The following is a 565-nucleotide window of genomic DNA, read 5'->3' as shown; positions in this document are numbered from 1 at the left end:
TATGAAGTTCTTCTGCATAGATGATTTAAATTGTCTAAAATGTTCTTGGCTACATATAAGCTGATCTGGAATACACTTTAAAGGTGTCTAGATATCAGAAGTAGTTTGACTCCTTATGAAAATACATTTAAGTTATTTATTAGCTTTACTGAGTTAAATGTAATAAGTGTGTATATATATATATATATATATATATATATATATATATATATATATGTTTATACTTTTTTAACCTCTATGCAACACATCTTCTGGCCCACCTGGTGTTTACGAAGAAAACAATGTCTAGTAGGAACTTATAATGAAGAAATGACTTTATTTTCAGTTTCATGCATGAAAACCACAAAACCACTGTAGATGTTAGAAATTATACACATCTACTACTATTGTTATATCAGTAAGAGTTGAATTTACAGAGTAGAAATGTTAGGAAATGTTGCATTAAACAGAAATGATCACAAATGAACTTAAATGACAAAATGAGGATTTTTTTTCTAATGAACTACTGCATGACAACACTGCATGTGCTACTGAAAAACTAATACAACTTCAGAACATCTGAACA

The 565-nt window shown here is 28.1% G+C and overlaps 1 protein-coding gene across 1 annotated transcript in view; it reads right to left on the bottom strand.

Moving 5' to 3' along the window:
• Positions 1-353: 353 nt before the first annotated feature.
• Positions 354-565, bottom strand: part of tmem106ba (transmembrane protein 106Ba) — a 10,328-nt gene continuing 10,116 nt past the window's right edge. The window contains exon 8 of the mRNA XM_079240857.1: positions 354-565. This exon is cut by the window's right edge and continues 1,065 nt beyond it. The gene's annotated coding sequence lies outside the window, so the exon portion shown is untranslated.

The sequence above is a fragment of the Telmatherina bonti genome (genome assembly GCF_933228915.1).
Source record: "Telmatherina bonti genome assembly, chromosome: 5".
NCBI lineage: Eukaryota > Metazoa > Chordata > Actinopteri > Atheriniformes > Telmatherinidae > Telmatherina > Telmatherina bonti.
The sequence above is the reverse complement of the archived record's forward strand: the minus strand, read 5'-3'. Positions and strand labels throughout refer to the sequence as shown.